The sequence below is a fragment of the Lithobates pipiens genome, unplaced genomic scaffold (assembly GCF_037356315.1).
Source record: "Lithobates pipiens isolate NorthernLeopardFrog02 unplaced genomic scaffold, aLitPip1_a1.2 Scaffold_13, whole genome shotgun sequence".
Lineage (NCBI taxonomy): Eukaryota > Metazoa > Chordata > Amphibia > Anura > Ranidae > Lithobates > Lithobates pipiens.
Window position 1 is genome coordinate 555,009,333 of NW_027507718.1, and position 15,884 is coordinate 555,025,216.

Sequence of the window (15,884 nt, forward strand, 5' to 3'; positions counted from 1 at the left end):
GTGGTAGGTGATGGGTTGTGATGCGTAGTGCGCATGCGCTGCACATGCGCAGTTGAGGGCGGACGCTCTGTGATGGGGGACACTAAGTGATAGGACACCGGGGTGCATCAGGCTCCTCCCCTTCGTGGCCACGCCCCCAGGCCCCAAAGGCGGAGAGGTCTCTCCTCTAGCCCCTCCCCCTTCATGTATAACTACCCCTGGGTCTCTCCTCTAGCCCCTCCCCCTTCATGTATCTGTACCCCTGGTGCCCATGGCTGAGCCTGAGCTGGCCTGGCAGCCAGGCTGCCGCGGAAAAGATAGGGGACTGTCGCGGGTGTAGTGTCACATTATGCTGCCTATCACAGGATACTGCGGAAGTGACGTTTCCGCCAGAAATTGCGTACTGCGCATGCGCCGTGCGTTCCAAACGCTAGCGCCGTGCGTTCCAACACATGTTCGGCAATACAGTTAAGCAAAAGCATCACATAATGTTACGGAAGTGACTGTGCAGACAACACAAACACTGGGCGTTACAACACCAATACTTCCCTTGTTACCTCGTATCAGTTTTTAAATAACCATGCTGAGCTACGTGCGGTCTTAGGTTATGGAGTGCTGGGACTTGTAGTGCCTATGCTGAGCTACGTGCGGTCTTCGGTTATGGAGTGCTGGGACTTGTAGTGCCTATGCTGAGCTACGTGTGCTGTTAGGTTCTGGATTGCTGGGACTTGTAGTGCCTATGCTGAGCTACGTGCCGTCTTAGGTTCTGGATTGCTGGGACTTCTGGATTGCTGGGACTTGTAGTGCCTATGCTGAGCTACGTGCGGTCTTCGGTTATGGAGTGCTGGGACTTGTAGTGCCTATGCTGAGCTACGTGCGGTCTTCGGTTATGGAGTGCTGGGACTTGTAGTGCCTATGCTGAGCTACGTGCGGTCTTCGGTTATGGAGTGCTGGGACTTGTAGTGCCTAAGCTGAGCTACGTGCAGTTTTACGTTCTGGATTGCTGGGACTTGTAGTGCCTATGCTGAGCTACGTGCGGTCTTCGGTTATGGAGTGCTGGGACTTCTGGATTGCTGGGACTTGTAGTGCCTATGCTGAGCTACGTGCGGTGTAGTGTCACATTTTGCTGCCTATCACAGGATGCTGCGGAAGTGACGTTGCCGCCAGAAATAGCGTACTGCGCATGCGCGATGCGTTCCAAACACTCGCGCCGTGCGTTCCAACATAGTTTCGGCAATACAGTTCAGCGGAACCATCACATAATGTTACGGAAGTGATGTTACACACAACACAAACACTGGGCCGTTCGTTACAACACTGAACATTGAAGCATGTAGCTCAGGATAGGCACTACAAGTCCCAGCAATGCAAAACCTACTAGGTAACAAGGGAAGTATTAGTGTTGTAACGAACGGCCCAGTGTTTGTTTTGTGTAACATCACTTCCGTAACATTATGTGATGGTTCCGCTGAACTGTATTGCCGAAACTATGTTGGAACGCACGGCGCGAGTGTTTGGAACGCATCGCGCATGCGCAGTACGCTATTTCTGGCGGCAACGTCACTTCCGCAGCATCCTGTGATAGGCAGCAAAATGTGACACTACACCGCACGTAGCTCAGCATAGGCACTACAAGTCCCAGCAATGCAGAACCTAAGACCGCACGTAGCTCAGCATAGGCACTACAAGTCCCAGCAATGCAGAACCTAAGACCGCACGTAGCTCAGCATAGGCACTACAAGTCCCAGCACTCCATAACCGAAGGCCGCACGTAGCTCAGCATAGGCACTACAAGTCCCAGCAATCCAGAACCTAAAACTGCACGTAGCTCAGCATAGGCACTACAAGTCCCAGCACTCCATAACCAAAGACCGCACGTAGCTCAGCATAGGCACTACAAGTCCCAGCAATGCAGAACCTAAGACCGCACGTAGCTCAGCATAGGCACTACAAGTCCCAGCAATGCAGAACCTAAGACTGCACGTAGCTCAGCATAGGCACTACAAGTCCCAGCAATCCAGAACCTAAAACTGCACGTAGCTCAGCATAGGCACTACAAGTCCCAGCACTCCATAACCGAAGACCGCACGTAGCTCAGCATAGGCACTACAAGTCCCAGCACTCCATAACCTAACAGCACACGTAGCTCAGCATGGTTATTTAAAAACTGACCGGAGGTAACAAGGGAAGTATTGGTGTTGTAACGCCCAGTGTTTGTGTTGTCTGCACAGTCACTTCCGTAACATTATGTGATGCTTTTGCTTAACTGTATTGCCGAACATATGTTGGAACGCACGGCGCTAGCGTTTGGAACGCACGGCGCATGCGCAGTACGCAATTTCTGGCGGAAACGTCACTTCCGCAGTATCCTGTGATAGGCAGCCTTGAGCAGCCTGCCTTGTCCCCACAAGCAATCAGCCGTTGAGTCGCGTCACGTGACTTGTTAACGAGACCTGCAGCTGTTACTATGGCAACCAGGGACGTTATAGGGATTTGGCTGTTCTGTGATTGGTTGAACGGAATATAAATACTCAACACTGACTGGCAGAGCGGCAGTTGCTCTGCTGCGGGGGAAGAGTGCGGACGTGTTTGCCTGGAGTACCCGCCCACATCGGATAGCATGCCGATTGCTTCTATATCACTGTCACCTACAAGGAGCTTCCTGACCGTGAGTGTTTGAAGGTCTTTACATTGACTACTTCAGTCCCGAGAGATTTTACCTCCTTAATGACCAGGCTATTTTTTTGCGATACGGCACTGCTGTACCCAAACTAAATTATTTTTTTTTCCCCACCAAAAATTAATATATATTTAAATTATAATAATTAATAATAAATTAATTAATAAAAATTAATATATATATATTTAATTAAATAATTACTTAATAAATTAATAATAAATAATAATAATTAATATATGTATTTTTTTTTGTGCTGTAAACAAAAAGTGACACTTAAAAATAAATATTGTGCGTGTTTGTTTTTTTTTTCTATATGCCCAAAAATGTTTTTTTTTAAAAACAAAAACAAAATAAAACAAATTTCTTCATCAGTTTAGGCCAATATACAGTCTACATATTTTTGGTAAACAGATGCAGTAAGTGTATATATTGATTGGTTTGCTCAAAAGTTATAGCGCCTACAAACTATGGGAAAGATTTATGGCGTTTTTATAATTCATATACATTTTTTTTATATCAATGGCGGTGATCTGCGTGTGGGCTGTTTTTTTTTTTTTTTTGTTTTTTTTTTTCGGTATTGTGACGCACAGATAAGACACTTTTAACACTTTTTTTGGACCAGTGACAATTACACAGCGATCAGTGCTATGAATATGCACTAATTACTGTGTACTTGTTCCTGGCAGGGAAGGGGTAAATATGTGTTCCCTCAGTGTGTGCGACCTGGAGATGTCACTGACTGGGGGAGCAGAAATCATTCTTACTCCAGGATTGAGTGTGCTACATACCCTGAGTCCGGAAAGGAGTACTGGGGGTTGTACGCACTGCCTGGCCACCACACCAACTTGCAACTTGTCATCCATTTTTTTTTTCTTTTGGTCTAGGATTGAGTGTGCTAACATACCCTAAGTCTGGAAAGGAGTACTTGGGGTTGTACGCACTGCCTGGCCACCACACCAACTTGCAACTTGTCATCCATTTTTTTTTTCTTTTGGTCTAGGATTGAGAGTGCTATATACCCTAAGTCCGGAAAGGAGTACTGGGGTTGTATGCACTGCCTGGCCACCACACCAACTTGCAACTTGTCATCCATTTTTTTTTTCTTTTGGTCTAGGATTGAGTGTGCTAACATACCCTGAGTCCGGAAAGGAGTACTTGGGGTTGTACGCACTGCCTGGCCACAACACCAACTTGCAACTTGTCATCCATTTTTTTTTTTCTTTTGGTCTAGGATTGAGTGTGCTAACATACCCTGAGTCCGGAAAGGAGTACTTGGGGTTGTACGCACTGCCTGGCCACCACACCAACTTGCAACTTGTCATCCATTTTTTTTTTTTCTTTTGGTCTAGGATTGAGTGTGCTATATACCCTGAGTCCGGAAAGGAGTACTTGGGGTTGTACGCACTGCCTGGCCACCACACCAACTTGCAACTTGTCATCCATTTTTTTTTTTTCTTTTGGTCTAGGATTGAGTGTGCTAACATACCATGAGTCCGGAAAGGAGTACTTGGAGTTGTACGCACTGCCTGGCCACCACACCAACTTGCAACTTGTCATCCATTTTTTTTTTTCTTTTGGTCTAGGTTTGAGTGTGCTAACATACCCTGAGTCCGGAAAGGAGTACTTGGGGTTGTACGCACTGCCTGGCCACCACACCAACTTGCAACTTGTCATCCATTTTTTATTTTTCTTTTGGTCTAGGATTGAGTGTGCTATATAGCCTGAGTCCGGAAAGGAGTACTTGGGGTTGTATGCACTGCCTGGCCACCACACCAACTTGCAACTTGTCATCCATTTTTTTTTTTCTTTTGGTCTAGGATTGAGTGTGCTATATACCCTAAGTCCGGAAAGGGGTACTTGGGGTTGTACGCACTGCCTGGCCACCACACCAACTTGCAACTTGTCATCCATTTTTTTTTTCTTTTGGTCTAGGATTGAGTGTGCTAACATACCCTGAGTCCGGAAAGGAGTACTTGGGGTTGTACGCACTGCCTGGCCACCACACCAACTTGCAACTTGTCATCCATTTTTTTTTTCTTTTGGTCTAGGATTGAGTGTGCTATATACCCTAAGTCCGGAAAGGAGTACTTGGGGTTGTACGCACTGCCTGGCCACCACACCAACTTGCAACTTGTCATCCATTTTTTTTTTCTTTTGGTCTAGGATTGAGTGTGCTATATACCCTGAGTCCGGAAAGGAGTACTTGGGGTTGTACGCACTGCCTGGCCACCACACCAACTTGCAACTTGTCATCCATTTTTTTTTTCTTTTGGTCTAGGTTTGAGTGTGCTAACATACCCTGAGTCCGGAAAGGAGTACTGGGGTTGTACGCACTGCCTGGCCACCACACCAACTTGCAACTTGTCATCCATTTTTTTTTTTCTTTTGGTCTAGGATTGAGTGTGCTATATACCCTAAGTCCGGAAAGGAGTACTTGGGGTTGTACGCACTGCCTGGCCACCACACCAACTTGCAACTTGTCATCCATTTTTTTTTTTTTCTTTTGGTCTAGGTTTGAGTGTGCTAACATACCCTGAGTCCGGAAAGGAGTACTTGGGGTTGTACACACTGCCTGGCCACCACACCAACTTGCAACTTGTCATCCATTTTTTATTTTTCTTTTGGTCTAGGATTGAGTGTGCTAACATACCATGAGTCCGGAAAGGAGTACTTGGGGTTGTATGCACTGCCTGGCCACCACACCAACTTGCAACTTGTCATCCATTTTTTTTTTTCTTTTGGTCTAGGATTGAGTGTGCTATATACCCTAAGTCCGGAAAGGAGTACTTGGGGTTGTACGCACTGCCTGGCCACCACACCAACTTGCAACTTGTCATCCATTTTTTTTTTTTTTTTCTTTTGGTCTAGGATTGAGTGTGCTATATACCCTAAGTCCGGAAAGGGGTACTTGGGGTTGTACGCACTGCCTGGCCACCACACCAACTTGCAACTTGTCATCCATTTTTTTTTTTTCTTTTGGTCTAGGTTTGAGTGTGCTAACATACCCTGAGTCCGGAAAGGAGTACTTGGGGTTGTACACACTGCCTGGCCACCACACCAACTTGCAACTTGTCATCCATTTTTTTTTTCTTTTGGTCTAGGATTGAGTGTGCTATATACCCTAAGTCCGGAAAGGAGTACTTGGGGTTGTACGCACTGCCTGGCCACCACACCAACTTGCAACTTGTCATCCATTTTTTATTTTTCTTTTGGTCTAGGATTGAGTGTGCTATATACCCTGAGTCCGGAAAGGAGTACTTGGGGTTGTATGCACTGCCTGGCCACCACACCAACTTGCAACTTGTCATCCATTTTTTTTTTTCTTTTGGTCTAGGTTTGAGTGTGCTAACATACCCTGAGTCCGGAAAGGAGTACTGGGGTTGTACGCACTGCCTGGCCACCACACCAACTTGCAACTTGTCATCCATTTTTTTTTTTCTTTTGGTCTAGGATTGAGTGTGCTAACATACCCTGAGTCCGGAAAGGAGTACTTGGGGTTGTACGCACTGCCTGGCCACCACACCAACTTGCAACTTGTCATCCATTTTTTTTTTTTCTTTTGGTCTAGGTTTGAGTGTGCTAACATACCCTGAGTTCGGAAAGGAGTACTTGGGGTTGTACACACTGCCTGGCCACCACACCAACTTGCAACTTGTCATCCATTTTTTTTTTTTTTTTGGGCTAGGATTGAGTGTGCTATATGCCCTAAGTCCGGAAAGGAGTACTTGGGGTTGTACGCACTGCCTGGCCACCACACCAACTTGCAACTTGTCATCCATTTTTTTTTTTCTTTTGGTCTAGGTTTGAGTGTCCTAACATACCCTGAGTCCGGAAAGGAGTACTTGGGGTTGTACGCACTGCCTGGCCACCACACCAACTTGCAACTTGTCATCCATTTTTTTTTTTTTTCTTTTGGTCTAGGATTGAGTGTGCTATATACCCTAAGTCCAGAAAGGGGTACTTGGGGTTGTACGCACTGCCTGGCCACCACACCAACTTGCAACTTGTCATCCATTTTTTATTTTTATTTTGGTCTAGGATTGATTGTGCTAACATACCCTGAGTCCGGAAAGGAGTACTTGGGGTTGTACGCACTGCCTGGCCACCACACCAACTTGCAACTTGTCATCCATTTTTTTTTTCTTTTGGGCTAGGATTGAGTGTGCTATATACCCTAAGTCCGGAAAAGAGTACTTGGGGTTGTACGCACTGCCTGGCCACCACACCAACTTGCAACTTGTCATCCATTTATTTATTTTTTTTTCTTTTGGTCTAGGTTTGAGTGTGCTAACATACCCTGAGTCCGGAAAAGAGTACTTGGGGTTGTACGCACTGCCTGGCCACCACACCAACTTGCAACTTGTCATCCATTTTTTTTTTTTTCTTTTGGTCTAGGTTTGAGTGTGCTAACATACCCTGAGTCCGGAAAGGAGTACTTGGGGTTGTACACACTGCCTGGCCACCACACCAACTTGCAACTTGTCATCCATTTTTTATTTTTCTTTTGGTCTAGGATTGAGTCTGCTAACATACCATGAGTCCGGAAAGGAGTACTTGGGGTTGTATGCACTGCCTGGCCACCACACCAACTTGCAACTTGTCATCCATTTTTTTTTTTCTTTTGGTCTAGGTTTGAGTGTGCTAACATACCCTGAGTCCGGAAAGGAGTACTTGGGGTTGTATGCACTGCCTGGCCACCACACCAACTTGCAACTTGTCATCCATTTTTTTTTTTCTTTTGGTCTAGGTTTGAGTGTGCTAACATACCCTGAGTCCGGAAAGGAGTACTGGGGTTGTACGCACTGCCTGGCCACCACACCAACTTGCAACTTGTCATCCATTTTTTTTTTTCTTTTGGTCTAGGATTGAGTGTGCTAACATACCCTGAGTCCGGAAAGGAGTACTTGGGGTTGTACGCACTGCCTGGCCACCACACCAACTTGCAACTTGTCATCCATTTTTTTTTTTTTCTTTTGGTCTAGGTTTGAGTGTGCTAACATACCCTGAGTTCGGAAAGGAGTACTTGGGGTTGTACACACTGCCTGGCCACCACACCAACTTGCAACTTGTCATCCATTTTTTTTTTTTTTTTGGGCTAGGATTGAGTGTGCTATATGCCCTAAGTCCGGAAAGGAGTACTTGGGGTTGTACGCACTGCCTGGCCACCACACCAACTTGCAACTTGTCATCCATTTTTTTTTTTCTTTTGGTCTAGGTTTGAGTGTCCTAACATACCCTGAGTCCGGAAAGGAGTACTTGGGGTTGTACGCACTGCCTGGCCACCACACCAACTTGCAACTTGTCATCCATTTTTTTTTTTTCTTTTGGTCTAGGATTGAGTGTGCTATATACCCTAAGTCCAGAAAGGGGTACTTGGGGTTGTACGCACTGCCTGGCCACCACACCAACTTGCAACTTGTCATCCATTTATTTATTTATTTTTTTTTGGTCTAGATTTGAGTGTGCTAACATATCCTGAGTCCGGAAAGGAGTACTTGGGGTTGTACGCACTGCCTGGCCACCACACCAACTTGCAACTTGTCATCCATTTTTTTTTTTTCTTTTGGTCTAGGATTGAGTGTGCTATATACCCTAAGTCCGGAAAGGGGTACTTGGGGTTGTACGCACTGCCTGGCCACCACACCAACTTGCAACTTGTCATCCATTTTTTTTTTTTCTTTTGGTCTAGGATTGAGTGTGCTATATACCCTAAGTCCGGAAAGGAGTACTTGGGGTTGTATGCACTGCCTGGCCACCACACCAACTTGCAACTTGTCATCCATTTTTTTTTTTTTTTTTATTTTGGTCTAGGTTTGAGTGTGCTAACATACCCTGAGTCCGGAAAGGAGTACTTGGGGTTGTATGCACTGCCTGGCCACCATACCAACTTGCAACTTGTCATCCATTTTTTTTTTTTCTTTTGGTCTAGGTTTGAGTGTGCTACCATACCCTGAGTCCGGAAAGGAGTACTGGGGTTGTACTCACTGCCTGGCCACCACACCAACTTGCAACTTGTCATCCATTTTTTTTTTTTTCTTTTGGTCTAGGATTGAGTGTGCTATATACCCTAAGTCCGGAAAGGAGTACTTGGGGTTGTACGCACTGCCTGGCCACCACACCAACTTGCAACTTGTCATCCATTTTTTTTTTCTTTTGGTCTAGGTTTGAGTGTGCTAACATACCCTGAGTCCGGAAAGGAGTACTTGGGGTTGTACGCACTGCCTGGCCACCGCACCAACTTGCAACTTGTCATCCATTTATTTTTTTTCTTTTGATCTAGGTTTGAGTGTGCTAACATACCCTGAGTCCGGAAAGGAGTACTTGGGGTTGTACGCACTGCCTGGCCACCACACCAACTTGCAACTTGTCATCCATTTATTTTTTTTCTTTTGGTCTAGGATTGAGTGTGCTATATACCCTAAGTCCGGAAAGGAGTACTTGGGGTTGTACGCACTGCCTGGCCACCACACCAACTTGCAACTTGTCATCCATTTTTTTTTTTTTTTTTTTTTTTCTTTTGGTCTAGGTTTGAGTGTGCTAACATACCCTGAGTCCGGAAAGGAGTACTTGGGGTTGTACACACTGCCTGGCCACCACACCAACTTGCAACTTGTCATCCATTTTTTTTTTGGGCTAGGATTGAGTGTGCTATATGCCCTAAGTCCGGAAAGGAGTACTTGGGGTTGTACGCACTGCCTGGCCACCACACCAACTTGCAACTTGTCATCCATTTTTTTTTTCTTTTGGTCTAGGTTTGAGTGTGCTAACATACCCTGAGTCCGGAAAGGAGTACTTGGGGTTGTACGCACTGCCTGGCCACCACACCAACTTGCAACTTGTCATCCATTTTTTTTTTCTTTTGGGCTAGGATTGAGTGTGCTATATACCCTAAGTCCGGAAAGGAGTACTTGGGGTTGTACGCACTGCCTGGCCACCACACCAACTTGCAACTTGTCATCCATTTTTTTTTTTTTCTTTTGGTCTAGGTTTGAGTGTGCTAACATACCCTGAGTCCGGAAAGGAGTACTTGGGGTTGTACGCACTGCCTGGCCACCACACCAACTTGCAACTTGTCATCCATTTTTTTTTTCTTTTGGTCTAGATTTGAGTGTGCTAACATATCCTGAGTCCGGAAAGGAGTACTTGGGGTTGTACGCACTGCCTGGCCACCACACCAACTTGCAACTTGTCATCCATTTTTTTTTTTTCTTTTGGTCTAGGATTGAGTGTGCTATATACCCTAAGTCCGGAAAGGGGTACTTGGGGTTGTACGCACTGCCTGGCCACCACACCAACTTGCAACTTGTCATCCATTTTTTTTTTTCTTTTGGTCTAGGATTGAGTGTGCTATATACCCTAAGTCCGGAAAGGAGTACTTGGGGTTGTATGCACTGCCTGGCCACCACACCAACTTGCAACTTGTCATCCATTTTTTTTTTCTTTTGGTCTAGGTTTGAGTGTGCTAACATACCCTGAGTTCGGAAAGGAGTACTTGGGGTTGTACACACTGCCTGGCCACCACACCAACTTGCAACTTGTCATCCATTTTTTTTTTTTTTTTGGGCTAGGATTGAGTGTGCTATATGCCCTAAGTCCGGAAAGGAGTACTTGGGGTTGTACGCACTGCCTGGCCACCACACCAACTTGCAACTTGTCATCCATTTTTTTTTTTCTTTTGGTCTAGGTTTGAGTGTCCTAACATACCCTGAGTCCGGAAAGGAGTACTTGGGGTTGTACGCACTGCCTGGCCACCACACCAACTTGCAACTTGTCATCCATTTTTTTTTTTTCTTTTGGTCTAGGATTGAGTGTGCTATATACCCTAAGTCCAGAAAGGGGTACTTGGGGTTGTACGCACTGCCTGGCCACCACACCAACTTGCAACTTGTCATCCATTTTTTATTTTTCTTTTGGTCTAGGATTGATTGTGCTAACATACCCTGAGTCCGGAAAGGAGTACTTGGGGTTGTACGCACTGCCTGGCCACCACACCAACTTGCAACTTGTCATCCATTTTTTTTTTTTCTTTTGGTCTAGGATTGAGTGTGCTATATACCCTAAGTCCAGAAAGGGGTACTTGGGGTTGTACGCACTGCCTGGCCACCACACCAACTTGCAACTTGTCATCCATTTTTTATTTTTCTTTTGGTCTAGGATTGATTGTGCTAACATACCCTGAGTCCGGAAAGGAGTACTTGGGGTTGTACGCACTGCCTGGCCACCATACCAACTTGCAACTTGTCATCCATTTTTTTTTTTTTCTTTTGGTCTAGGTTTGAGTGTGCTACCATACCCTGAGTCCGGAAAGGAGTACTGGGGTTGTACGCACTGCCTGGCCACCACACCAACTTGCAACTTGTCATCCATTTTTTTTTTTCTTTTGGTCTAGGATTGAGTGTGCTATATACCCTAAGTCCGGAAAGGAGTACTTGGGGTTGTACGCACTGCCTGGCCACCACACCAACTTGCAACTTGTCATCCATTTTTTTTTTCTTTTGGTCTAGGTTTGAGTGTGCTAACATACCCTGAGTCCGGAAAGGAGTACTTGGGGTTGTACGCACTGCCTGGCCACCGCACCAACTTGCAACTTGTCATCCATTTATTTTTTTTCTTTTGATCTAGGTTTGAGTGTGCTAACATACCCTGAGTCCGGAAAGGAGTACTTGGGGTTGTACGCACTGCCTGGCCACCACACCAACTTGCAACTTGTCATCCATTTTTTTTTTTCTTTTGGTCTAGGATTGAGTGTGCTATATACCCTAAGTCCGGAAAGGAGTACTTGGGGTTGTACGCACTGCCTGGCCACCACACCAACTTGCAACTTGTCATCCATTTTTTTTTTTTTCTTTTGGTCTAGGATTGAGTGTGCTAACATACCCTGAGTCCGGAAAGGAGTACTTGGGGTTGTACGCACTGCCTGGCCACCACACCAACTTGCAACTTGTCATCCATTTATTTTTTTTCTTTTGGTCTAGGATTGAGTGTGCTATATACCCTAAGTCCGGAAAGGAGTACTTGGGGTTGTACGCACTGCCTGGCCACCACACCAACTTGCAACTTGTCATCCATTTTTTTTTTTTTTTTTTTCTTTTGGTCTAGGTTTGAGTGTGCTAACATACCCTGAGTCCGGAAAGGAGTACTTGGGGTTGTACACACTGCCTGGCCACCACACCAACTTGCAACTTGTCATCCATTTTTTTTTTGGGCTAGGATTGAGTGTGCTATATGCCCTAAGTCCGGAAAGGAGTACTTGGGGTTGTACGCACTGCCTGGCCACCACACCAACTTGCAACTTGTCATCCATTTTTTTTTTCTTTTGGTCTAGGTTTGAGTGTGCTAACATACCCTGAGTCCGGAAAGGAGTACTTGGGGTTGTACGCACTGCCTGGCCACCACACCAACTTGCAACTTGTCATCCATTTTTTTTTTCTTTTGGGCTAGGATTGAGTGTGCTATATACCCTAAGTCCGGAAAGGAGTACTTGGGGTTGTACGCACTGCCTGGCCACCACACCAACTTGCAACTTGTCATCCATTTTTTTTTTTTTTTTTTTTGGTCTAGGTTTGAGTGTGCTATATACCCTAAGTCCGGAAAGGAGTACTTGGGGTTGTATGCACTGCCTGGCCACCACACCAACTTGCAACTTGTCATCCATTTTTTTATTTTTTTTATTTTGGTCTAGGTTTGAGTGTGCTAACATACCCTGAGTCCGGAAAGGAGTACTTGGGGTTGTATGCACTGCCTGGCCACCACACCAACTTGCAACTTGTCATCCATTTTTTTTTTCTTTTGGTCTAGGATTGAGTGTGCTATATACCCTAAGTCCGGAAAGGAGTACTTGGGGTTGTACGCACTGCCTGGCCACCACACCAACTTGCAACTTGTCATCCATTTTTTTTTTTTCTTTTGGTCTAGGATTGAGTGTGCTATATACCCTGAGTCCGGAAAGGAGTACTTGGGGTTGTACGCACTGCCTGGCCACCTCACCAACTTGCAACTTGTCATCCATTTTTTTTTTTTTTTTGGTCTAGGATTGAGTGTGCTATATACCCCGAGTCCGGAAAGGAGTACTGGGGTTGTATGCACTGCCTGGCCACCACACCAACTTGCAACTTGTCATCCATTTTTTTTTTTTCTTTTGGTCTAGGTTTGAGTGTGCTAACATACCGAGTCCGGAAAGGAGTACTTGGGGTTGTACGCACTGCCTGGCCACCACACCAACTTGCAACTTGTCATCCATTTTTTTTTTTCTTTTGGTCTAGGATTGAGTGTGCTATATACCCTGAGTCCGGAAAGGGGTACTTGGGGTTGTACGCACTGCCTGGCCACCACACCAACTTGCAACTTGTCATCCATTTTTTTTTTCTTTTGGTCTAGGATTGAGTGTGCTATATACCCTAAGTCCGGAAAGGAGTACTTGGGGTTGTACGCACTGCCTGGCCACCACACCAACTTGCAACTTGTCATCCATTTTTTTTTTTTCTTTTGGTCTAGGATTGAGTGTGCTATACACCCTGAGTCCGGAAAGGAGTACTTGGGGTTGTACGCACTGCCTGGCCACCACACCAACTTGCAACTTGTCATCCATTTTTTTTTTTTTTTCTTTTGGTCTAGGTTTGAGTGTGCTAACATACCCTGAGTACTTGGGGTTGTACGCACTGCCTGGCCACCACACCAACTTGCAACTTGTCATCCATTTTTTATTTTTATTTTGGTCTAGGATTGAGTGTGCTATATACCCTGAGTCCGGAAAGGAGTACTTGGGGTTGTACGCACTGCCTGGCCACCTCACCAACTTGCAACTTGTCATCCATTTTTTTTTTTTTTTTGGTCTAGGATTGAGTGTGCTATATACCCCGAGTCCGGAAAGGAGTACTGGGGTTGTATGCACTGCCTGGCCACCACACCAACTTGCAACTTGTCATCCATTTTTTTTTTTTTTCTTTTGGTCTAGGTTTGAGTGTGCTAACATACCGAGTCCGGAAAGGAGTACTTGGGGTTGTACGCACTGCCTGGCCACCACACCAACTTGCAACTTGTCATCCATTTTTTTTTTTCTTTTGGTCTAGGATTGAGTGTGCTATATACCCTGAGTCCGGAAAGGGGTACTTGGGGTTGTACGCACTGCCTGGCCACCACACCAACTTGCAACTTGTCATCCATTTTTTTTTTCTTTTGGTCTAGGATTGAGTGTGCTATATACCCTAAGTCCGGAAAGGAGTACTGGGGTTGTATGCACTGCCTGGCCACCACACCAACTTGCAACTTGTCATCCATTTTTTTTTCTTTTGGTCTAGGATTGAGTGTGCTATATACCCTGAGTCCGGAAAGGAGTACTTGGGGTTGTACACACTGCCTGGCCACCACACCAACTTGCAACTTGTCATCCATTTTTTTTTTTCTTTTGGTCTAGATTTGAGTGTGCTAACATATCCTGAGTCCGGAAAGGAGTACTTGGGGTTGTACGCACTGCCTGGCCACCACACCAACTTGCAACTTGTCATCCATTTTTTTTTTTTTTTTTTTTCTTTTGGTCTAGGATTGAGTGTGCTAATATACCCTGAGTCCGGATAGGAGTACTTGGGGTTGTACGCACTGCCTGGCCACCACACCAACTTGGAACTTGTCATCTATTTTTTTTTTCTTTTGGTCTAGGTTTGAGTGTGCTAACATACCCTGAGTCCGGAAAGGAGTACTTGGGGTTGTACGCACTGCCTGGCCACCACACCAACTTGCAACTTGTCATCCATTTTTTATTTTTCTTTTGGTCTAGAATTGAGTGTGCTATATACCCTGAGTCCGGAAAGGGGTACTTGGGGTTGTACGCACTGCCTGGCCACCACACCAACTTGCAGCTTGTCATCCATTTTTTTTTTTCTTTTGGTCTAGGTTTGAGTGTGCTAACATACCCTGAGTCCGGAAAGGAGTACTTGGGGTTGTACGCACTGCCTGGCCACCACACCAACTTGCAACTTGTCATCCATTTTTTTTTTTCTTTTGGTCTAGGTTTGAGTGTGCTAACATACCCTGAGTCCGGAAAGGAGTACTTGGAGTTGTACGCACTGCCTGGCCACCTCACCAACTTGCAACTTCTCATCCATTTTTTTTTCTTTTGGTCTAGGTTTGAGTGTGCTAACATACCCTGAGTACTTGGGGTTGTACGCACTGCCTGGCCACCACACCAACTTGCAACTTGTCATCCATTTTTTTTTTCTTTTGGTCTAGGATTGAGTGTGCTAACATACCCTGAGTCCGGAAAGGAGTACTTGGGGTTGTATGCACTGCCTGGCCACCACACCAACTTGCAACTTGTCATCCATTTTTTTTTTTCTTTTGGTCTAGGTTTGAGTGTGCTAACATACCCTGAGTCCGGAAAGGAGTACTTGGGGTTGTACGCACTGCCTGGCCACCACACCAACTTGCAACTTGTCATCCATTTTTTTTTTTTTTTTTTTTTTTCTTTTGGTGTAGGATTGAGTGTGCTATATACCCTAAGTCCGGAAAGGAGTACTTGGGGTTGTACGCACTGCCTGGCCACCACACCAACTTGCAACTTGTCATCCATTTTTTTTTTCTTTTGGTCTAGGTTTGAGTGTGCTAACATACCCTGAGTCCGGAAAGGAGTACTTGGGGTTGTACGCACTGCCTGGCCACCACACCCAACTTGCAACTTGTCATCCATTTTTTTTTCTTTTGGTCTAGGATTGAGTGTGCTATATACCCTAAGTCCGGAAAGGAGTACTTGGGGTTGTACGCACTGCCTGGCCACCACACCAACTTGCAACTTGTCAAACATTTTTTTTTTTTTTTTCTTTTGGTCTAGGTTTGAGTATCCTAACATACCCTGAGTCCGGAAAGGAGTACTTGGGGTTGTACGCACTGCCTGGCTACCACACCAACTTGCAACTTGTCATCCATTTTTTTTTTTTTTTCTTTTGGTCTAGGATTGAGTGTGCTAACATACCCTGAGTCCGGAAAGGAGTACTTGGGGTTGTACACACTGCCTGGCCACCACACCAACTTGCAACTTGTCATCCATTTTTTTTTTTCTTTTGGTCTAGATTTGAGTGTGCTAACATATGCTGAGTCCGGAAAGGAGTACTTGGGGTTGTACGCACTGCCTGGCCACCACACCAACTTGCAACTTGTCATCCATTTTTTTTTTTTTTTCTTTTGGTCTAGGATTGAGTGTGCTAACATACCCTGAGTCCGGATAGGAGTACTT

At 45.5% G+C, this 15,884-nt stretch overlaps 1 long non-coding RNA gene across 1 annotated transcript in view; it reads left to right on the top strand.

The window, feature by feature from the left end:
- The first annotated feature begins 2,501 nt into the window (after positions 1 to 2,501).
- LOC143976264 (uncharacterized) overlaps positions 2,502 to 15,884 on the top strand; it is a 40,471-nt gene continuing 27,088 nt past the window's right edge. The window contains exon 1 of the long non-coding RNA XR_013272580.1: positions 2,502 to 2,647. This is a non-coding gene — a long non-coding RNA (uncharacterized LOC143976264). The remainder of the gene's footprint in view (positions 2,648 to 15,884) is intronic.